At 44.9% G+C, this 23,182-nt stretch overlaps 1 protein-coding gene across 4 annotated transcripts in view; it reads left to right on the forward strand.

The window, feature by feature from the left end:
• Nucleotides 1-11,370: 11,370 nt before the first annotated feature.
• Nucleotides 11,371-23,182, forward strand: part of MYO1B (myosin IB) — a 194,660-nt gene continuing 182,848 nt past the window's right edge. For 3 of the 4 annotated variants that reach the window (XM_055122357.1, XM_055122359.1, XM_055122360.1), the window contains exon 1: nt 11,510-11,799. The gene's annotated coding sequence lies outside the window, so the exon portion shown is untranslated. The other variant, XM_055122358.1, reaches the window with a different exon arrangement.

Here is a 23,182-nt window from a genome sequence, read left to right on the forward strand (position 1 = left end):
TAGTGTAGCCTAATGGCATCTGCTTGCTCCAGGAACACGAAGAGCATCTAACCATTCCTTCAGGGTCTTGACTAAGAAGTCTACCATCTTGTAGGTGAGCAGACATATGTTCTTTTGACGTCCCATGGAATCCAGTCAGTAACAGCTCTAGTCTAGCGATTGTCTCCAAATCGAGTTATGTGTCTGGTCCATCTGATTTTTGACACCTTGGCAAACAAGGCAACATCCCTGATTCTCGATCTTCGACGGAGGACAGAACTCCAGATTCCTTCTCTCACTTGAGTGAAACGTGATACTCCAAGCATAGCTCTTTCTATTCCTCTTTGGGAGAACCAAATAGCCTTCTCATCCTGTTTTCATAGGGCCCAGGTCTCTGAGGCATATGCTAGTACAGGAAGGATGGAGTCAAAAAGATGTGCCCAGAGCCAGAGATTCCTCATCCTCTTAACAACTTCTTTGATGCTCTTGAAGGTGTTCTATGCCACTCTCTTCCTCCTGCACAGCTCAGGTGCCAGGTCATTCTTCATGTTGTGTTCTCGACCTAGGTACACTTAACTGCTGCATTCGGAGATGTTCATTCCATTGAGAGCAAATGGAACATCAGGAACTAGTCTGTTTCTCATGAACATTGTCTTTATGAGATTCAGCTGCAGTCTGACCTTTCCACACTCATGGTTGAAGTCGGCCAGCGTTCGTGCCGCTTGGTTGATATTTGGTGTTACTAGAACGATGTTGTCACAAAGCAGAGGTGGTGTAGTTGCCGGCTGTCTATCTTCACTCCCATTCCTTCCCTTTCCAGTCATTGCATGATGTTCTGAAGGGTGGCACTGAGGATTTTCGGTGAAATGGTATCACCCTGCCAAACCCCTCTCTTTACATCAATGATCACTTCCTTGTAGAATGGTAAGATCCTGGTGGTGAATCTGTAATACAGCTTATGGAGGATCCTGATGTACTGAGTTTGAACGCCCTGTTTGGCCAGGGTCCCACTTCAGTCTCAACAGAATCAAAGGCCTTCTTTAAATCGAAGGTTAGACAAAGGCGGCATCTTGAACTCTCACAAAACCTCAATGAGCTTGGTCACCCTGTGGATATGGTCGATTGTGCTGAATCCTTTTCAGAACCCGGCTTACTTGCATGGTTGTCCTTCATCTAGTGTTCTGCCAATCCTATTCAGGATGACTCGAGTGAACAACTTGTAGAGGATGGACAACAGGCAGAATGGTAGATAGATTGAAAGTTAAAAATGACCTTTCTCTGAAACATGTGTAGCTATTTGTACTTAGCTTCTTAGAAGAGGATGTTACACCAAACTTCTTTGGGAGAAAGGTAGTTTTACAAATTGGGTGTACTCAGGAAAGAAGATACTGAAAACACCTGATGCTCATTCATCCAGGCAAAAGGCATGATTGAGTACTTACTCTATACTAGGAAGTGTGCTAAGCCTCGGAATAAGGAATAAATGAAACAGAATATTCTACCCTCTGGATGGTCTCAGTGTAGTAAAAGAAACTGGTAAACAGGCAATATGATTACAGTAGGAAGTATTGTCTGACTGAAACAATGTGTTGGAGCACTGAAGAAATTTTCTTTTCTAGTTTTGAGGGTGGCTGGAGTGATAGCACAGCAGTAGGATGTTCACCTTTCACGTAGCCGACCTGTGTTCGATTCCTCTGCCCCTCTTGGAGAGCCTGGCAAGCTACCAAGAGTATCGCGCCTGCATGGCAGAGCCTGGCAAGCTACCCGTGGTGTATTGGATATGCCAAAAACAGTAACAATAAGTCTCACAATGAGAGACATTACTGGTGCCTGCTCGAACAAATCGATGACCAACGGGATGACAGTGACAGTGATAGTTTTGAGGGTCCAGTGTTCCTTTTTGGAAGAAGCAGGAGTTTTTTGTTGTGTTTTTCAGAAAGAGAATATATCGACTAGGGAAAAGAGGAAGGAAAGGTGTCCCAGACAGCAGAACTAATAGTATGTGAAGAGGTAGATGTAGAGAGTGCTGAGAGATTACTAAGTACAAGGACTTGGTGTAAAAGTACTGGCGGGGAATGTGCTAGTGTGTAGGAGATGTTGCCTAGAGAGGGAGTTCAGGGCCCTAGTGTGCCCTGCTAACTGTGGAGGATCCTGAAAGCCGGGCTGATGAAAGAATGAGAATGTGGAGCAAAGGGCATGGATCTTTGAGAAGCCAAGAAGGGAGAATGACAGAACTTCCTGAGATGGAATGCAGAAGATGCCCCCCAAAAAAGAATTCTGGAGCGGCCTTCACTTCTGACCTGGGTAACTGGATTCATAGTGATGTTCTTCATCCTGCGTAGGAACAGAGAGGACATGGAAGGAGGTTGAAGTGAGATGAGATGATGATTTCTCTTTCCATATGGTATCTTGGGTAACTGCGAGTTTTTATATGTCTGACCTAAGGTAATAAGCAGACACTTAAATATGTGGAACTTGAGCTTAAGAGATACATAAGCATTTAGGGGCCATTAGTAGTTGAAACTTTGGATGTGGATGAAATTTGAGAGATGGAAGATGACAAGAGAACCTGAGGTGACACTGTAATTTAAGATGAAAAAGCAAACACATTGTAAAAAATATTAAGAAAAGGCAGAAAAAATATTGAGAGGAGTAAGGGAGTAGACAAACAGAAGCCAAGAAGAGTGGTTCAAGGGGGCAGTAGAGAGGTGTCAAGGGGTGACTTTGTACATGAAACTACTTTTAGGATCTAACAATTGGTAGATCACTGAGAATGTTGGCAAAACCAAGTTTTTTTTATCTAAAGGAATAGAATTTGGGTCACACCCTGGATAGTTCAGGGCTTTCTCCTGCTGCTGTGCTTAGTGATCACTCCTGGTGGTGTTCAGGGGACCTTCGGTGGTTCCTGGAATCAAATCAGGGTCAGTCATATTCAAGGCAAGTGCCTTAATGCCTGTAAACCTCTCTGGCCTAGCAAGCTTAGTTTTAATGAAATCATAGGAACAAAGGTTGAAGTGGTGTAGTAGATAAAAACCATCGACTATTTTAAATTTCCCATTTAAACATTTGAATTGAAGGAATGGGAGGCAGTTTTCTGATCCTATACCCTGAAGTGATCCCCCACAGCACTACCATCCTTGGGTCCAGGTTGTACTTCATTGATTCTAAAAGTCTGGGTAACAAAGAAGGGCGGATGACATGGGGAGACCCCTATGACAAGAGGCACAGCTCTGGGGTCCTCGTCTTCTGAGTGACTGCCTGGGTGGACATTGCAAAGAAAAAAAGGAAGGTGACAAAGAACTGAAGTAATACCCTATATTCTGGAAGGTTCTAAATACAGACAGTCATGGTTCTAATGGTGAGGCCATATCTAGCCTGCATGTGTTTTTCATACTTCACAAACAGACCCTGGAGGAATGGAATATGGGCTCTCGAACAAGAGTCCCACGGTGGATGCTCTTCTGTAATTAATAACTGAGAATAATTGCCCACCAGTCAGTTGCACTGGGAGCAAAAGAACTTAGACACTAAAATGCCTGAAAAGAAAGAGATTCCATTTTTCCCAGCCTATGACTGAATCTCAGAGGTAAGATTTGCTTTAGGCTGATAAGAAAATCTGCAAAGTTATAAAATATGCTTTCCAATTTAATGAAGCTAAAGGCTTGCAGAAGCATGCAGGATCCTGCAGGACCAGATAGGAGTTTTAAGGATATCTTTGGAAAGTAGGAATTTTTAAAAAGCAATTTACAATTCATGCAAAAGCTATTTTTTTCCGGAAGACAAAACCATTGCGACCTCTGAGTCATGTCAAAGTCATCTCAAATCCAGATGTAAAGATTTGGAAAGAATTTGTTAAAGCACATACTGGGAGGAAGGCTGGGGCAAGTGGGGCCTGGCAAGAGGACCCCAGAAAGTCTAAGTATCTGCTCCCTTTTCTCAGCAATATGAACATGGGAAGATTTGGGAAGAAACACCAATATTGTGGTATGTCTCTGGGAAATGAGCCCAGGTATCTTGTTGCTAGAAGGCACACCTGCTCTAAGACGTGGGCAGCTTTTCAGTGCTCCGGCATACGCAGTTCAGTTCTACCTCTGAAGGAAGTGGGCTAAATTTTGCTATTACTATCTTCAAAGCTTTCAACTTTCTTTTGGAGTTTAAGGAGGCTAACACTGTGACTCAGCCTGGACCTGCCTTGACTGTGACAAGTCTTTACAAGTGTTTTAAGAGTCATCTGAAACAAGTGACTAAGGTCAAAGGCCAGGTCACCTAAAATGACAATCATTTATAAAATCTATTCAGAGGTCAACACTATCTAGAGAACAATGTTCCTACGCTCTGAGGCTACAATTATGAACCAAAGAGACTAAAATATTGACCTCAAGAAGTATCTCTTCTCAATAGAGGTCAAGATTAAGAAAAGTGCTGAAACAATGAGCAGATGTATAAATAAGCTTTTGGCTTATGTTTCCCACTTGAAATATTGGTGCATTCACTTAGTAGAGCCTAGATCCTATGTTATCTTGAATGTCAATAAATTAAAATATTTTTCAGTTACATGGTTTTCTTTCCTATTACCATTTTCATAAATTAGCATCTGTGATGAATGTGTGTTTCATGTTCCAATCAATGGACACTTAGTTTTAGGAACTGAAGCAGAAAAAGAATATGACTTCATATGTGTGCTAAATTACTCTTCTTCGGTAGAGACAGATTATAGTTCCTTCCTTTGTCATATATTTACTTTTCCTTACAGTCTTCCTTGAGTATTCTTAACAAGATGACAAGAACCCTAGTGAGAAAAATGAAAATGCTTTTTAAAAGAGATTGGAAAACCTTTCATCGTTTTTCAGGTTGATTTATTGTTTAACAGCAAGGTTTTGCCATAATGGGACTAGCTTGCTAAGCTTGAGAGGAAATAAAAGACAATTATTTTACTAGATTCAATGACAAAATGCTGAATTCCAAAATATCGGAAAATTCAGGCAACTTAGTTTTCTTGGCAATGGGCTCATACTCTTTTTTGGAGGGGGGGCAATCTCAAGCAGTGCTCAAGGGGCCTTGGGGCCACTCCTGATGATATGGGCCAACAGAGCCTGTCCACTGTCAGGGCATGAAGATGCAGCACTGCTAAGGCCCGTGGACTAGGTAATACCAGGAGATGCTCTGGGGACCATGTGGGTGCTTGGGGATTGAACATAGCTCTGTATTAGTTCCCAGTTCCCATATATATATTTTTTGAGATCAGAGTATCACAGAAAGTGCTTTATGAAGTTAAAAATTATACTTTGGATTTAAAATATGTTGTTCCATTACATAGCTATATTTTAAAAAAGAATAGTTGATTTTGGTCTTCATATCTAGTATGTATAAGGAACTCTCTAAATGCCTTTTTATCTTCAAAAAGCATTAGTGAATTTTCCTGCCTGGGAGAAATTCCATCAGTCTTTTCACTCTGTAATATTCTTGTCATTTAGCTGCAGTTTTTAAAATATGAAGACTGAGTGTGTTTTTACCACTGAATCTTGGAGGCTGGAAAAGCTATAGAAATATTTTTCATAATCTCTAATCTGAATTTGAAATAATGGTTAAATATTAAGTCTTTATTTCTAAAGCCACTCTTAAATACCTTAAAACAATTTTTTTTGCATACTTCATTTAAGAAATATAAATTCAGGGACTGGATAGATAGTACAACAAGTAGTGTACTTGCTGACCCAGGTTTGACTCCTGGCACCCCATATGGTACCCTGAACCCTACCAGGACTGATCCCTGCACACAGAGCCAGGAGTAGGCCCTAGGCACCATTGGCTATGGCCCAAAAACCCAACAACAAATATATGGATTCATTTTTAGTGTAATTGGAGCACCACCATAAACTAAAAGGTATAAACTAGAAACATGATAAATAAATACCTGTTATAGAGATAAAAACACAAAAGAGCTCACAGAGTGAGTGTTCAGATATATGAAGGAAAGTATATAGTCTTGAAACAGAGGTTGGACCCTAAAGCTAAATCAACTAGATTTACATCCTGGCTCCAATGTTACGGCATAATCTCAGGGTTATCTTATATTTATCTATATTAGTTTCATCACCTGTAAAATAGGATAATAATAAGCCACTTCATACTGTTTAGGAGAGTTTAATGAGCATGCAGAGATTTTTACAATTTTCTAGAACTTTCTTAAACACTTTAAGATTGTCCTTACTATCATGGGACTGATGTTTTCAAACTGAATTATTCCTTTTGTCTTAGAAACTTAACATCAAGTTGGAGAGGCCAAATATTTATAAGGGAATAACTAGAATGATTCTTTAACATTCAGCCAATTAGTACTAACTGAGTGAATGTGGTACCAATATGTAATCCTAGTACTGAAAACCTGATGTGCACCTCCTGGCTAGTGCCACCGTGACAAATGTCGAAGCAGCACAACGAAGCACAAGTGCAACATAACCCCATCATCATGATAGCAGTGAAGGGGCAGGGAGAAAATTTAAAAAATATATTATAACATATTTAAAAAAAAGAAAGTAGGATCCATTACAAACAGAGATGAGGGCAAATTTGGTCTCAAAGAATAAGCAAAGTGTATGAAAATGAAGTGATTGGACATACAGTTGAGGAAAGAGAATATGGCAAAAACACACTCTTGGATTTAAATTCTTATGAATTTAACCAGTGTGAAATATTTAAAGACCTAGGATGAGGCTTTTGATTTAAATTGTTCACTTGGTAGCAAATAGGACAGTGAATGAACTGAACAAATCACTGTGAGCACCAGTCCACTGTTTTGCTTGTTGCATCAATACGTGACAAAAGAGGCCAGGGAGAGAGAGTACAGGGGCAAAGCGGAATGCCTAGCATATGCCCAACCCAGTCTCTGTCCTCAAAACCACATGGTTCACTGAGCACCACCACTGATGTTGACCTGGGTGATCCTTGGGAACACAGGGGCAACACGGAGGGTACACTGCATCCTCCAGCACTCACATTTAACTGCCAGCTTAGTTTGAATAAAATTATCCAGAGTAGCCCTCAGACCTCCTGAACACTTCTTGGAAGTTCCCCCACCCTCACCCCCAAATACAGTCTTACTCCCAATGATAGACTCTGTTATTTTCAAAATGTTTTAAGAGGTTTTAAAGTAAAACCAATGAAAGATAATAAGATCTCTAGATATTTAACGCTATTCTTTTCCTGAGTATGAACTTTGATTTTTTCATATTTTCCCCTGAGGATAGCAAGATTTCCATCGTTTCCACTGAAATCACTGCTTTTTTCCATGAAGGTAAGGCATAGTTTTATATTCTTTTAACCTGTAATTTGATGATTTATGTTTTTCACCCTAAAATCTTAATAATAGTCTTTCACCATCACATATCCTCTACCTCTAAGAAGACTGAGGAAAATGTAAAAAAAAAAAAAAAGAAAAAGTGTTTGTACTTTGTGGTTGGTGGATTTATTACCCACTCTTGACAATTATTAGAAAAACTTTAATCTGCTACTTTTGAATTCAAAAGTTGTTGACTGATTGTTAGAAAGTAGGGCCAGGTAGGGGAGAGTATTTTAAAGCCTTAAGGCATATCTTCAGAAGTATGGATTTTGAGATTTATGAAAACTAGGTTAATGGTATTTTAAAAGGGGAAACATGGCTTTTCGCTAAAAAGAGTTTTGGCTTTTTAATAGCTTTGTGGTACACTTTCTTAGTGTTTAACATAACGAGTACCAAAGTTTCAGTATTCAATTTTCTGAACTTGCTTAAAAATGGAGAAAGCCTCATAAACCATAATTCTGGATCCTCCAAAAGACAGAATTGCTGTACCATAACTAAGTCCCTATAGCTTTCTTGGGGAAGGAGCTCGGAAACTTCTCTCCTCCATCCCTTTCAATAGTCCTGCAGCACATACTTCTCCCAAGCCTACTGTTTTTCTTATTGAGCCTCCCAAGTAGTGCCCAGCTGGCCCAGAAAGCCCCACTAGCTATTCTTGGCCTACTGGGTCAGTGGTTCACTGCAAGGTAATGTGGTGCTGAGGATTTATCCAGGCTACCCTGGTCGTGCTGGAGAACCTCCAGGGCTGCATCTGGTGATGCTCAGGGACCATGTGGTGCTGGCATCAAATCTGTCAGGTGTATGCCCCCTAACTGCTGTACTATCTACCAAGCCCCCCAAACCTACATTTATTCAAACCTGCCATCTTCCAAGATCAAACGTCTCTAAATTTCTTTCTTATTCAAACCACTTGCTTACATTTTAAGTTTGTAAGTATGCCCTTTGAATTCTGCAATTATTGAAATGCTGAACTAGAGAGCACAGCTGAAAGATCTATTTGACCTAACTGCTAAATGCAGACAGATTGGAACCTCAATTCAGATGGGTTGGAGAGGCAAGACTAAAACATGTCATCAGGCAAGTAAGGGAAGGTAGATTCCAAGTAATCAAAGTAAATTAGCAAGCCACCACCACTGCTACATCAATCAACAACTGGAAAAATATTGTGATTATGGGCCAGAGGTGTGAAGGTGTTTGTCTTGCACAAGGCAGACCCTGGCTTGTATCCCCAGCATATGGGATCCCTAGAACCACCAGAAGAGGCCCCTGAGCACAGAGTCAGAAGATATGAGCACAGCTGGGTGCGGCTCCAGAACAAACAAACAAAAAATTATGATTACAAGCACAAGGGTGAAGTGTAGAGGAAGGATAAGATGAGAGAGAAAAATCACCATGTGCTCTACTTCCTAACGCTGGTAATACTGTCCCCTAGGGGGCGCTAGAATGCTCCAGGGTGGGGTGAGTAAGAATTTTGATCACTATAGCAGGCAGCATATTTCTTTATTCTTTTTCAATGTTTAAAAATATTTTACTGGAAACTATTTTTTTGTATTTTTATATTTATTTTTGTCTTTTAAAAAAATTATTTTATTAAAGAAACATGGTTTGTGGGGCTGGAGCGATAGCACAGCGGGTAGGGCATTTGCCTTGCACGCGGTTGACCCAGGTTCAATTCCCAGCATCCCATATGCATCCCATCCTATCTCGAGCACCGCCAGGAGTAATTCCTGAGTGCGTGCACGAGCCAGGAGTAACCCCTGTGCAATGCTGGGTGTGACCCAGAAAGAAAAAGATATATATAAATTAAATAAAATTTCTTCTAAAAAAATTAAAGAAACATGGTTTACAAAACAGTTAAATAGTGGAGTTTTAGATATACAATGTTCTAGCACCAATCCCAGCACCAAGTGTAAACTTTCCTCTACCAGTAAGGTTCATTCCCCCAACTCCCAGCCTGTCACCTTGACAGACACATTTTAAAGGTAGGCTGTTGTAGCTTGGATCTTTTGTTTCGGGTGTTGTGGAGTCTGGTTTAGATATACAACTATATCATTACCCCTCATTACCGATGTACCTGAGGCCCTGACCTCTGCTTGAGGAAAGCATTTTTCTGATTGCTTTAAGGAGGCCCATTCCCAGGAGTGCACTGAGTGATTTTTCTTGCAGAAAGGGGACAGGAGGTCAAAGAAGAAATTAGTTTGGGAACCTCTGTGCCAAAGGGTATGGCACTAGAACTTTGGCAGTGGTATGGTGAGGCCATACACAGATGGAGGTTTAAGTAACCCTCCCAGAAATTATGCAGGATTAGAAATCAATACAGATTAGTATAATTTTGTTAGAAATCAACAACAAAGAGGGTGTCATCAGGGAGTCAGCCCTTATGTAAATTATCTGGTATGAAGGCTGGCCTCTGCGGGGTATTCATGAGGCCAGAGGATCACGGGAGGAGGTCATGGGCTCAATTCTGGTCGACACTGCCCATACTCAGATCCAGCTCTGCCACCATTCCATGCCTGTCCCATGTCTGCTGCCATGTGGCAATCTCTTATGTCGTTGTTTTTGGTGCTGGGGAGCAAACCAGGGCACCACCCTCAGAAAGTATGTGTGCTCCCTTGAGCTACATTCCCAGCATGCACACAACCATCTCTACTGCCATCTCTCGTGGCATTGATGCCATGAGGCTCAGCTCGGTTTTCTTTTTTGGAGCTGCTTAAGGGCTCATTAACTCACGTTGGGATAGTCCCTTCTGGCTGTAGGCTGGGCCCTTAGCTGGTCTGTGGCCTGAGATTCCTCATTGCAGGGCAGCAGGACTTCAAGGACCAGGGCTCTGAGGGAGGGCCAGCTGGCAGAGGCTGCGCCTTCTGTGAGCTGGACTCAGAGGTCAGCTATCACTTACCTCTCCTGCTACTTCTACTCATTACAATCAGGTGTCTAACAAACACTTGAGAGGAGGGCAGTGAGGTTCACTCCTTTATGGGAAGAGTCCAAGAATCGGTGGACATGTCTTCAAACCAACATAGTCACCTCTTAGCGGGGACATCTCTTCCTTATTGACTTTCCTGACCTCGAAAACAAGAATACTCCGGGTCGTTGACCTCTCAGTTCTTTATGAAGATGAAAGAAGAATCGTAGCCAGTGCTCCATGGTTTAGCCTAGATCTAAATTATCATGCCTTCTGCAGGTCTGAATCGATACTGCTGGTGTCATCAGGGCTGATAGAGTTCCAAGCAGATACGGCCTGAGGAACCTTTCCAAACCCTACTGACAAATCCCAGCGGCTCTTACGCTGTGGGATCAGTTACTATATATGGTCTGAATTCTTTGGTTCACCTCATTTTAGTGACAGTTTCCAGATATAGGTCAGCCACTTAAACCTGGCCCCATTTATGGCAATTTATTTCATTATAGGATAAAGCAGCTAGAGCCATGAGTAATAATTACTGTGTCTACAGTGCTTTTAACACCTTGGCAAAGTAATCCTCACCTCGCCCAATGAGTAACTCAGATTGAACTACCTTACCTCCTCCAGGAGGAAGAAACCAGAACCTGGGTCAAGTGGCTTGTTCTAAATTCTACAAAGAGGGGGAAAAAAAAAAGCCAGCTGGAGGGAGAAGTTGGAGGTCCTGACTCACTGACTCTCCAACGCGCATAGTAATATCCAGATCAACACCCATTTTCACATAACACTCTATCCCGATCATTATTCAGTGGCCGTTAACACATCATACATGGACATTTGAAATTTCTCTGATGCCAGCTTTTATTTCCTGTAACAGAGAACTGGCCAGTGTTTAGTATAAAGCGAACCTATGACACGAAAGCAGTGAAGCGGTAAGAGGAAAAAAAAAAAAAGACACACTGCCATACCGAACACTTTTCTTCTTCTTTTTTTGGGTCACATTCATGTTTTTTTGTAGGATGCTTGAGCACTTTTTTTTTTTTAATCTAGGGGAGGAGGAAATATCGAGAACACTTCCGCTCTTCGCCAGGATCTCCCCCTCGCCCCCAGCAGTCGCCTTTCTCCCTGGATGTCCGTAAATCCGGGCGTTCTGAACCGCGGCAGGATCGTGCCCGAGCTGGTGTTGGGGACTCCCCGCCCCAGGACTGGACCCCCCGGGCCGGGCTGAGCCCCGCAGCCGAGGCTGCTGCCCGCGCTCACCTGGGGGCGCTGTGCCGCCGGAGGTGAGTGGGCCGGCGAGGCGGCGGCTCCCCTCGGTGCGGGGCTCGGAGGGGCGAATCCCGGGCTGCGAGGTCGCCGCCCCCGCCCCTCGGCCAGCCCCTGGGCCGGCGGCGGAGAGGGGGAGTGGCCGGCGCGTGCAGGGGAGCGCGGGGCGCGCCTTGCAGAGCGCTGGCAGCCGTGGGACCGCGTCCGCCCAGCAGCCGGGACTGAGCGGGAAGCCCCCTCATCCCCCCCACCCCGCAGCCTCCGAGCGGGCCTGCGACCCCCGGGAAGGGACGACTCCGGCGAGGCAGCGCCCACCGAGGTATTTCGAGCGCTTCCCCGCTTCTTCCCTCCCCCGGGCTCTCCGGGCTTGGACACCCCTCTTCTCGCCCCCCACGCCCGCGGCGCCCTCGAGGGCCGGCGAGACGGTCGCCCCGCTCTTTGTGCCCCCCACCCCGGGTTTCTACGGGTGGGTGGTAGGGTGGGGGGAGGGAGAGAGGGGGGACCCAAGCACCGCGCGAGGTTAGCGGGGTCTGCAGCTCGCTCCTCCCGGGCGAGGAGGGCGGTGCTGCTGCGGAGAGCTCCCCCGCGCACACGGGGGGTCGCGGTGCCGGGGTAGGGGGGGTCGCGACTCTGCAGATGCTTGGAGTAGGCGGAGGTGGGGGGGTGGCGGCAGGGTGCGGTGGTGGCGGAAAGGACACCGCCGGGGAAACTAAAGTTGCGCTGACTTTTGCCCCCGAGCTTCCCGCGTACCTGTGGGCAAAAGTGGGAGTCCGATCGCCCCCGCGGTTCGCCTGCACCCACCCGCTCCATCCCTCCGACCCAACAGCTGCTTCCTGGCCCGCGGATTCTAGGGAAGGACGTGGTGGTGGTGGCGGTGGTGGTGGCCACTCCGGGAAGGAAAGCGGAGGGAGAACAATGGGGCGTCCTGGGGAGTGGGGTTCAGGTGCGGCGTGCTCCGGCGCCGGCGGGGCCGGCCGAGGGGGCTGGGGACCCGACGGGGCTTCCTGCGCGTGCAGCTGCGCTCTCCTCCTTTGTTCCGCCGCGGCGGAGGGGCTGCCCGGGCTCCCGTTTCCTGCCCGGGATGGAATTGATTCGCAGTGCCCGAGAGGGCAGGGGAGTGGGGCGGGACTGGAATGGAAACCAGATTGGGAACCCGAGTCCTGGAGGGTGCCAGGGGCGGGCCTGGCGGGGGGTGGGTGAGGGGGGGAGGGAAGGAGAGAGGGGCTTGCTGAGCGTGCGCCGGAGAGTTGATTACAAACACCCAACATATGAGTCCAGGGGCCTGCGGATTTCTGGAGCGTCTTTGTAATGCTTTTGTTCAGCGTGCCCCAGTGCGTTTGTTGCTGCAACAAGTTGGGTACTTCCTTGAGTTCTTGGCGCTCCCGATCTTAGTTTGCTAAAATCAAATCCTCGTTCATTACAATGGAAAACTTTTGTTGTTGCTCCCCTCCTGATATGAGTTAGGCTATTTATTTGTGTGTTTGCTGTGCCAGTGGGAATCTGTGTGTATACCTAGTGAATGTTGGGAGGGTGGGTCTCCCAGAAAATTAGACATTGCTGAATAAGTGAATCAATGATGTAACGCTGAATTGAAAACCCTTTCCAGAAAGCACACCCCACACCCCAAACTTTGGGATTTTGAGTTGGGAAGCCAACAACATCTGTGTTTTCTGTCTCCCTGTGTGGGTAGTCTGGAATGAGAAAGAGAACACTTACCATTATGGTGAGTGTTTTTTTTTTCTTTTTTAAAGGGGGAGGTAGAATTAAATGTAATATGTCAGGCATTTGTTAAGTGACCCTTGCTAGATTGGAATCAGCCAATCCCCGGAGGATTGGCTGACCTGGGAGGGAATCTTGGGGGATTGAATGATGAGTGTTTTTTGAATGGAGTATTCCAGGCAAAACTGTTTGGGGAGGAGGCTGACATTTCCAGGCATTCATGCTTTGTGCCTGTGAGACACTGATGGAAGGAACCCAAAGTCAGACTGAAGGTTAGAATTACTGCGGTGATAATTTAGGAGACATTCAGTTATAAGTTTCTGGTTTCAGGGACTGGAGTGTCACCCCTGCCTTTGCTTTCTTGATAAGCCCTTGAGGGTCTACTGTTAAACCATCCTATTTAGCCGTTCATTTGGAAACCACTGGGTCTGAAAGCCTCTTAATTGCAGAAGGCATTCAGAGGCATTTACTCTGGGGGTGGGGGGAGGAGAGCACGTTCCCTGCCCACAAGTGGTAATGGAAAAGAGCTGTACTAGTTGCTGCCGAGGGTTTTTGTCTTTTCCGTGGAGGATGTGGTCAGATTTTTAGGCCTGGCTGAAAAGCAGTGGGACTTGTCCTCAGGAGCCATTATGATGTGAAGCTGAAGTGGGATGTTGGCCAGCTGTCAAGCTGTTTGTCGTTAGGAGTAACACGCTGTCTGGCAAAACATTGTGCAGTGAACAGAGAGAGTTCTCTCAGTTTCCTTGATCTTGCAAATTGTTCTGGAAGGTACTGCACAGTTGGATTCCTTCTTGGTACTCACTGCACTTCACTTGAAGCATAGTTGAAAACTCACTGCTGCCAGAGACCAATGAATCCTCTTCTGTGGCTATCGGCTATAGTTGGAGTGCCCTGCAATGAAACGTGTTTCATAGGGGCTACACCCCCTTTCTGGGAACCATCATCACTTTCTTCCACCTGGACTTGCCTTGGACTCCCCCTAGTTGTTGGGGAGTTCTGCAAACAGCAGGGGACTTCTGATCCAAGTAAGGGAAGGAGCAGGGTGCGGAAAAGGGTTTTTGGCCCAAAATCAGTTTTCCGGATGTGCTAACCATCACTCACTGTCATGAGAGACTTATTGTTACTGTTTTTGGCATATCCAATATGCACGGATAGCTTGCCAGGCTCTGCCGTGTGGGCGTGATACTCTCGGTAGCTTGCTGGGCTCTCCGAGAGGGGCAGAGGAATCGAACATGGGTCGGCCGCGTGAAAGGCGAACGGCCTACCGCTGTGTTACCGCTCCAGCCCGTGCTAACCATATATATACATATATATATGAATTTTTTTTAGCATTTATTCTTCTGTTTGGGTGAAATACTCTAAGTCTCCTCCATCTCTTCTGTTTTCAATCGCTGGACATTTGATATTAATAAAAGAATAACTACTTAGAGTTGTCACTTAGAAGTTTTTTGTGTGCTTTAAAAAAAAATCTGTACACTGATTTATTCTCACAACACTCGGTAGAAGTGGGCATTGTCTCAGTTTTACAGTTCAGTCAGAGATAAGGAATTTTGCTGTCTTGGTTCCCAAGTGGTAGGAGTGAGTCTTGTACTTTATGTCTGAGTGCTTGGCCTGTACTCTGTAGTGTCCATTGAGCAGCAGCATTTTTTATGCTCAGTTCAGCAACAGTTCGATGACCTATTTGATGAGCCCTTTGCAGATTTCAAATGATTTTCACACCATCATCGTTGATCTTCTGAAAACCACTTGCCCTATAGGCTTGGAAGTCCAGATGAGTGACATCGCAGCTCAGCTGGTGTTTGGAAACCTCCTTTTGCTGTGTGCTAGCTTGTGTGAATAAGCTTCAGTGAATGAAACTTTATTTTTAAAAAGTCAAGATTGCCAGCATTCGAAAACAAGGTTCTTTCTTGGAAGCACTTAAAAGTAGCGGGAACAGAGCGCATCTTATATAATCGTTCAGGCATTTTATAGTTAGTGAAATCCAGTGCAGCCCTTTTTATCTGACAGCCTTTATTCAAACCCCATACTTAGCTTTTTTATGGACACCCAATGCCTGAGTGTCTTTAAAGAGGAGAAACGCAGAAGGAAGGAATGCGATTATAAAGAGGAAGTGGGACATCAGAGTTGGAAACACACGTAGCAGCAGGCTGTAGACTTTCCCAGCACGTGCTCTGTGTCCTGGCAGTCGCCCCTTACAGAAGACATTCTTCCGCAGGGAAGTGTCAAGGGTCTGCCTCTACAGTATCCTCTGAGATCATCCTTGCTGAGCTCTGTGGGAACTCCCGGTCCCCAGGGTTCCTGTGCATCTCTTCTCGCCAGGGGAAGTGGGTGTGCTTAGGCCTCAGTGAGCAGAGGGAGTCGGAGGAGGTGTCTGTCTGTCTTTGGGGGAGGAATGGAAAGTGCTGGATGGCACCTGGCCTTGACCCATGAGCGACCACCCAGTGGGATGGAGTTTTAACACGTGGCCTCATCATTTATTCAGAATGCACCTGGGCAAAGGGACCAGCATTGGCCTTTTATTTTTAACTCAAGACTTCGAAGACCCAGAAGTGCTACCTTTTTTGTTTGATTGTTTTAATCTGGAACATTTGTTTTTTTTTTGGGGGGGGGGAGGCTTTTTAGGGATGTGAGCAGGTGGCGTTCACTTTTGTTTCCTCACCCCATTAAATTTTCCCAGCTAGGGAGGCCAGCTGATTCCTGGCTACTGAGTTCTGTCTGACAGGGAGCAATCTTGGCTCTCTTGGTTGAGAAGGCCTGAGGTACCTGGGTACTTCATTCTTGCAGAGTTTTCTCTTTGGGTATTGGTGTCATCTTCATCAGTCCACATTAAAACACACAGTTGATGCAAGGCCATGCATTAGAAAGCCGGGAGGCAAATCCTGCGTCCCTCCATGGTTGCTGAAATGCAGATTGTTGAGTCGGGGGAGCTGATGTTGCAAAATCATGGTTATAGCTTTGGTGACCAAGGTCCCTGCCAAAGCTGGAAAGCAATGCATGACGTATCGGAGAAAATGAGCACAGCGCTGGTTCCTTCCACAGTTTCATTTCCTCCAGCCAGAGATGAAGGTCAGGTCTTTGGCAGTTGCTTCTGAAGGCTGGATCTTCGGAAACAGTGTTCTGGTGAATTTGGTGTCTGAGGAAAGAGTGAAGGGTCTTTTGGAACCTGAGAATATAGGGGAGGAAGCAGTGGATTACCTAGTTAACCCTGGCAAGTGGCAAGATGTTGGTGTCTTTCTACTCTCTTGCCACTATACCTGCCCGCATTCCGTCCGCATCTTGTGTTCAGTCTAACTCGTCAGTTCCATGCTATGGAGGCTGCCCGGGGGCCCCAGGCAGATTTGCACGAGGGACAAGGAATGCAAGTCCCCAGTGAATGACTCACACATGTTTTATGAGACATGCATGCTGCTGTTGATTAAGTGTTGGGTGAGGGTTCTCTGCAGCTGGTTCCATTTCATCTCATTGTTCCCTTTCTGTAAGAGGAGCCTGCACAGGAGGAAATGGATCACTTCTGGATGGGTTGAGATGAAGCCTCAAACCTGCTAGCTTTCTGGGACAACGTCGTGCCTCAGGCGGCAGTGTTCTCTGCCCCGGGATTCCCAGGGCAGCCCTGAGGTGTTGGAGGTCCGCTGCTCTGCTCTCTCCTGGCCTCCAGGATTGCTTCCTCTGTTGTCTGGGAACCAGGTTCCCGTGCCTTTCCTGGGATAGTCCAGAGCCTAGAGATTTGGTTGAAAATACTTCTCAGTGTCTCCTCCTTTTCTGGGTCTTGTATGTAAGTTCCTCATCCTGTAGCGTTCTCTTTTCACTAAATGAGGGGGACTTGGTGAAAACAACCCCTGTGAAGGGAGATGGAGGGATCAGTCCTGCCTGGGAGCTTTCTCCCCAGCTCTCGGATTGAGAATACCCTCGCCAGGATCTGGGGCAGGGGTTAGCGTGTTCTGTGAGCTGAGCCGGGTCTGAGCATGGGCCTGGGGTGCAGTTGTGTGAATGAATGCCCTGCAGAGCAGAGCTCGGCCTTGGGGACAAGTAACTACTTTGCATGAGTGGGGAAGGGAGTCGTACTATTGTAAGGTAGACAGTTTTTGAAATGGAAATCTGGAAATAAGTGAAAATGGATCTTTCCCCCTTGCTTATCAGATAAACAGCAATGCTGAACTTCTAAAACTGTTCTTTGGTCCACACCAGGTGGTGCTTAAGGGTCTGACTTTGATAGCTCAGGAGACCAGAAGGAGACCAGGTCTCTGCATTCCAGAACTTCCCTATAATCCTTTATGGACTCAAGATGCTTTGAGAGGGCATAGTAGACTTAAGTTTGCTGTGTTAGAATCGTTGCATTTTGAAGGACACATTCATCCAACTATTAAGATAATTTAAAACAACAACAAAATTCAGCACCCTTATGGAGATATTTAGAAAATTGAATTAGGACATGGAAAAAGATTATCATTAACCAAGTTATATGTGTGTACCTGTCATTTCCTGAACTCGTTTTCAATGATTATCTCGACGGGTTCTTTTTTTTCCCTCCCACACACATTCATCAACAAAGAAAAGAAAGAGGGAGATGGCTCGAAGGGCTGGAGCATGTGTAATCCAGGAGGGAGCCCAGAGTTCAGACTCTGCTACCACCACATGGTCCTCGGCACTGTTAGGTGTGACTCTTAAGCATCACCTGGTGTGGACCGAAGAACAAAACAAACTTTCTGGCCAAAACCTTGAATTGAAAAATCCCTGCTGGCTTAATCACTGACATTTCCTATTGTACACCTTCCCTCTCCTTTTCCAGTCTGCCTCCTTTCAAAGGCCGTGTGATTAGACCCTGAAGTGCTATTTGCAATGTTCAGCATGCTAATGCGCATGGTTTTTAGCTGATTACTTTTTCCCTTGAAAGAGCTTCAAAATGATTGTCGCCCTTTCAGTCATTTTAGAGTTGCAGCATAAATGTTTTTAGGAAACACTTGATCTTTAAAAACACTGAGCCCATGCCAATTTGCATGACTTTTATTTTAAGCTCTTTTGCAATCTGCTTATAATTGTAGTAAGTTGACCATAGTTGCGATCCACCGCGGATGTGTAGAGCCATCTAGGAAAATGTTCTCATTTGCCTGAAATCTAATTTAGAGAACAGGGTATTGAGACATACTCCTAAAAAGATATATGAACTGCTATGTTGGGTCAGATATAGGAATCTGCTTTATGTAGAAGTAGAATACTTCGTGTTCTGTGACATTGGGAGGGGACTTGATAACGTTTCGGTTTTAAGGGATATCTCTTTTTGATGGGGGGCTTGGGACCCACATCCAACAATATTCAGGGCTTACTCCTGGCTTGTGCTCACAGATCTCTCCCGGTGGTTCTCAGGGGACCATGTGCGGTGCTGGGAATTGAACCAAAGTACAGGGCACGTGCCTTGACCCCTGAACTATTTCTTTGGACAGAACCACATGAACCACACTTACTGCAAAACGTCCTGTGCTCTTCCAGCATCTCAGCCCTCTCCATTTTCTCCGTGCTGCTTCTTCAGACACACCTTGGAACTTATGTGTGGGTACGAGAGAGGGGTCCATCCTGAATCTGACCTGAGTAGAATCCCTGTGGTACAGTTGAAGGCTTCCCACCAGGGGCAAGTCTGTCTATCCTAACCTGGGTCTCCCTTGCATGACCAGGAGAAGTCCTGGCCTCAGTGGAAGGTAATGTAGCAAATGGTTTGCTCTTTAGTAGCGTCAAGATTTGGGCTCGGACTCAATCTCTCTCTGCCTCCAGTTTTCTTATCTGCAAAATCTGGGTAGGAAAGAATTTTCTTTGGGTTGTCATAAAGACTTAAGGTGCTAAATTGTGTCTGTCCCTCGAATGCAAAGGATCAGGCTCAGAGCAAGCACTCAATAGTAAATGTCCCTGCTGCTATTGAGCCTTTCCTGAAAGTGGATGCCTGGGGTTCCCCTCCCCCTCCCACCAGGCAGTCAGATCTGTTAGCATCCCAGCAGTGCCTGTAATTTATGATTTGATACGAGGCTTATGTTACTCCTCTGGAAAAAAAAAAAGATGAAGAAAGATGGCAAGAAATAAACCAAAATGTCAACAGTGTGTTGTTGGTAGAATGACTAGGTTGACTGTTGCTCTTCTTCTTTCCACAGTTCACATGACCCGTGTCAATAATAGTGTAATAAAATCATGTGAACAAAGATCAGGCTATCAGTTGCCCAAGTGGTTGGTTGTAGTGGGCAGAAGAGGGTGGGAAGCATGACTTGATCTCATTGTTTCCCCTCAAGGAGGACTTTGTCCAGGCTGTCTTGTTTTTATTTCCCATTTATGCATAAATGTAATGGTGTTGATCTGAATTGATTTCCCTCCCCACCCCCCCGTGTATGTAGCGGGGGTACACTTGGCAGAGCTCAGGGCTTCCTCCTGGCTCTGTGCTTAGGCACCACTCTGGTGGTATGGGGGGACCATATGCGATGCCAGGAATCTAACCAGGGTCGGCTGTGTGCAAGGCAAATGCATCCCTACACTATCTTGCAAGCCCCTGAACCAGTATTTTAAAAGTCTTTAGGTATGTAACCCCAAAAGTTAGCAGATGGAGATAAAGGTCTTTTGTGAAGTCCATTTGGAATGTCTCATTGTCAACCCTCTTCCTTCCTATTTCTTCCCTGGGCTGCCTGAGTGGGCTACTTGCTCACTGTTAATGTGTCTCTTTAGTCTTCGGTTCTTCTCCTCCAAAATGCATTTCATGAATCAGCCATTTTTCCTTCCCTTTGTGAAATGCTGTGTATGTTTCTGTGATTTTTATTAGTTTTAATTGTAAAAGCTAGTGTATTTTTTTTCTTTTTGGGTCGCACCTGGTGATGCTCAGGGGTTACTCCTGACTCTTCACTCAGAAATTACTCCTGGCAGTGCTCAGGGGACTATACAGGCAGGATGCTGGGGATCAAGCCCCGGTCGGCCGCATGCAAGGCAAATGCCTTACCAGCTGTACTGTTGCTCCGACCTGGCAAATGTAATTTTTCATCCTCAAAAATCTACTTAAGTGCCTTAAATTCCCCCCGGCTGGAGCTCACCAGCTAAGCTCTGGAATCTATGGGAAGCTGGAAGGAAGACTGAGGAAAAGCTGAAGTTAAAGTTTTCATCTGGGGCTGATGGAAGGATGCTTGGATCATTGGTGGTGGAGAATGGGCACTGTTGGAGGGATGGGTATTCGATCATTGTATGACTGAAATGTAAGCACAAAAGTTTGTAAGTCTGTAACTACCTCACACAAAAGAAAAAAAAATATTGTTAACTAGTCCTAGGATGGAGTAGAAAGCTTAAATATCTCTATGAAGATAAGAAATTTAGCATTTTAAAAATACACACATATACATCTACATAAAACCATTCTATATAGATTATGGGGCTAGGTGTATATTTGGAAGATTTATGGAATTTGAAGGCTTTGTTGTTTTGAATGAAAACTGGTAAGTAGGATCTTTAGTTAAATCTAGAACGGCAAAAGTGAAAATTGCATGACAGAAGAGACATACCTTTTTGTAAAGAGTGGTTGTAAACCTGAAGATTTTGTGCAGGGAAAGACCAGGGTTATGCTTAGAGTTAAGGTAGTGAGAATGAATTTTTTTTTTCTTTTTGATCACACCCGGTGATGCACAGGGGTTACTCCTGGCTCTGCGCTCAGGAATTACCCCTGGTGGTGCTCAGGGGACCATATGGGATGCTGAGACTCGAACCCGGGTTGGCCGCGTGCAAGGCAAACGCCCTACCTGCTGTGCTATTGCTCCAGCCCCGGAGAATAGAGAATGAATTTTAAAGAGACACATTTTACATCCTAAATATAAATATTACCCTTGTCTTTAAGTCCTGAGCACACATTGAGCATAATAAATTTAGTAAAATAACTTGCATTCAAGAAAGGGAAAAAAATTTTTTTCATCTTTCCACAAGTTGCTTAGCATTGTCCGTTGGTCCCATTTTGGTATGTAGCAGACCTTTTAAACTTTTCCAAACTGGAAGGAGAGAAATCACCAAAACATAGTATTTTTTTTAAAAAATTTTTTTATTTTATAAACTAGTTCACAATATTTGGTTAAATTTAATATTCAAACACCAATCCCACTATTATAATACCTTCCCACCACCATATTTTGGATATTTCCATCCCAAACCCCACCCAAATCTCACCATCTCCCTCCTCCACTGTCCATTGATTTTAATTTTTAAAAGAATCTCATTGAGTTCTTACTTTCCTTCTGTGCACTATAATGGTGTCTAATGGTGTGTAGAGAAATAGAATTGATTTCTTGCTAGGCATATTTTTTTTCTACTGGGATTTATTCTTGGGGATGGGGTTTTTTTTTCTGGGGATGTTCAGAGGGCCCAGGGGCCCTTCCCAGTGATACTCAGCCAGACTGCTGGACTGGGTGGTTCAGTACAGACCTGCTGAGGGCCACAGAATCACTCCTTGTGGTTCTCTGGGGGCCATGTGATACCAGAGTGCCATGTGAACTTGGGGCCTTACACTTGCCAGGCGATGTGCTCCAACCCTTTGAGCTCTCTCTCTCTGGGCCTTGCAGTGCATTCTTAAAGCAGTGTCATTTTGTTAGTATCTCAGAATAATCATGGATTTGGAGCAAGCCGTGGCAGTGATGTAACCTGGCCTCTGTGAAATAACTGCCGACTTGACAAATATTGCTGCTTCAGTAAGATGTCACACTTGAATTCAGTACTCAGTCGGGCTTTGAACAAAGTGATACTTTCTGTATGTTATTCTACGATTTATAATGTTAATTAAAAAATATCTAGCCACAGTCTCCTAATTTGAATGTGATATAATTATGGGAACTCTCTACTGCAAGGAAGTCTAGTATATTATAGTAATATCTAGATTGCTAGAACGAAGATAAAGAGGGGTTAGTTTTTTTCAGAAGGGTTTATCATATTAGTTCTCTTTTTGCTTGTTTTGGGGCCACACTGAGCTGTGCTCAGGGCTTCCTTGAGGCTCTGCCCTCAGGGGTCACTCCTGATTGTGCTTGGGGTCCATATGTAGTGCCGGGCTTGAACTCAGGTTGTCCATGTGCAAGGACACTACCTACTGAACTATTGCTCTGGCTCTATCATAGTAGTTCAATTTGGAATGAAGGGATATATCCCCCGCGTGGCTCTTTGGGTCCTAGGCACACCCACAGAGGTGTGGTGTGAGCACACCTCACTGATTCTTAGACACACTCCATAGAGGTGGAGGTGTTTGTTGGGTTTAATTGAGTCACAGGAAGGGTTGAGCATGAGTATGGAAGAAATGGCAAACCTGTCTGCCCAGCCCTAATACTCGCTGTTTAGAAAGCAAAATCAAAGTATAGGTGACACAAGGTGTGAAAGGAAAGCTTGTACCATTTCTTCTCTTGGGAATTGGTCTGTTTCCCATCTCCCAGACTTGGGCATAGGTGAGTTGTCCACTTCTGTCATCCTGTCCTGGAGAAGAGGAGCTTTCCTTATCTGCTAGTGAGCCTGGGATTTCACCTGCTGTGATTCAGCTTCCTGCTCTCTCCTGGCTTTCCTGGCAGCGGCAGCTGGTACATGCCAGTCTTTCCTTCCTGGAACAGTTAATCACCGTGCAGATGTTGGGGGCCCAGTTCTACATGGTACAGCTGTTTACACGTCTCGTTGGTATTTCTTGAAAGAATTAACCAATTTTTAGGATCTCATATGTCTAGAAACTTATAGCTGGGGTTCTGAGTATAATGGGATTTGGGGGGAAACTTTATTCTGGGGGATTTTGCATTGATGAGTGTCACAAAGGGGGCATAGAGATCGAGTGGCAGTGGATGGGAATTCCGGAGTAAAGGTTCGTTGTCCTGAAACCAAGCCCTCGAGAAATTCCCGGATGACTAGAGCTCACTTAGGATATATTTTTAATAATTTTGAACTTTATATGACACAGTTATAATAGTGTTAGTGTTTTTTTGTTTGTTTTCGGTGTAAAGTTAATGTACTTTCAG

This window comes from Sorex araneus, chromosome X (assembly GCF_027595985.1).
Source record: "Sorex araneus isolate mSorAra2 chromosome X, mSorAra2.pri, whole genome shotgun sequence".
In the NCBI taxonomy this organism is placed as follows: Eukaryota; Metazoa; Chordata; class Mammalia; order Eulipotyphla; family Soricidae; genus Sorex; species Sorex araneus.